Raw genomic sequence first — 1322 nt, forward strand, 5'->3', positions numbered from 1 at the left:
CCTTTGATCCCAATCACCCACTTCCACCACCCACACCCATGACCCATCTTTTAAAAGTCCTTCATCCATCTTAATTCTGTGAAACATATCAATGTTATTAAAAATGTTTTGTAAACACAAACTGAATTTTTGTGTCCATACTATTTCCCTGAAAAGAATGTTCCCCTTGTTATTATCATCCCGATTCCATGATTTCTTTATGGCTCTGTTTAAATTCTCTTTAGTCTCACTGTTGGGTCCTATTTCAGCTCTCTCCCTTGCAATATAATTGTTAGGATTTATTGATGTGGTAGGCAATAAAAACAATAAAAAATTGATTCAAAATGTCAGAGAAATGAATTTAAAATTTTAATGTAACTGAACTGGAGGGGGATGAGCTTACTAAAATTAAAATCTTGGTGAGATCAAATAGATATAATAATAGGAGATTCATATTTGAAGCTCAGGAAACAACTGACATTTAAAAAAACAAATTTTAGAGTTCCTCAGAAAAGTGAGTTGAAGCAATGGTAGTAATATCTATACTAAACATGAAGATACAGCTATAAGAAGGTGAAGATAGAAATAATAATCTTCAGTGAAATACAGTCTTTGAGTTCTCTGAGTGAAAAATTACACTGAAGCATTTAAGTAAAGAAGTGAGATGGCCTCACTTATCTTTTAAAAGCATCATTTGCTATAGGTGTTATAATTAGATGAAAACATAAGTATATGTGAGAATATGGTTTTTTCAGAAATAGATTTCTAAAGAAGAAGGGCAGGAAGAATAATGAGAAATAGCTATTGATTATAGACAGTGTACTGGATTTCATAACAGTCAAGGAAGAGAGGAAGAGTCATAGTATGATAGAGTTGGGTGGACAGGAACCTAGAAGTCAGTCTATATTGCCTACCAACCAAAAAATATATATTTAACTAAAAATTTTATCATTACATTTGTAAGCAAGTGTGCAGCAGTAAAGAAATAACTTTGTGTTAGGAGAATAAGAAGTCTGAGACTCTGTGCTAGCCCTGTTCCTCTTTGTTCCTAAGAACATAATCAATCCATTTCACTTCTCTGGCTTTCAGAGAAATTGATTAAGATAAGTATAAAAATCTCACTTATATCACATAGGGATATTGTGAAAGTTAAATAAAATAATACACCAAGTATGAACTGCCTTTTAAGCCATGAGGTAAATGATTCCCATTATTTCCTTGGTATAAAAACTTATGATGAATTTCTCAGGAAAAGAGCTTTCTTTCCCCTTATCTACTTCCAATATTCTCTTCTTTTCCTTTCCTTCTCATACTTTCCTCACTACCATTTTTGGGGGACTTAC

This window comes from Rousettus aegyptiacus, unplaced genomic scaffold (genome assembly GCF_014176215.1).
Source record: "Rousettus aegyptiacus isolate mRouAeg1 unplaced genomic scaffold, mRouAeg1.p scaffold_m13_p_19, whole genome shotgun sequence".
Taxonomy (NCBI): Eukaryota; Metazoa; Chordata; class Mammalia; order Chiroptera; family Pteropodidae; genus Rousettus; species Rousettus aegyptiacus.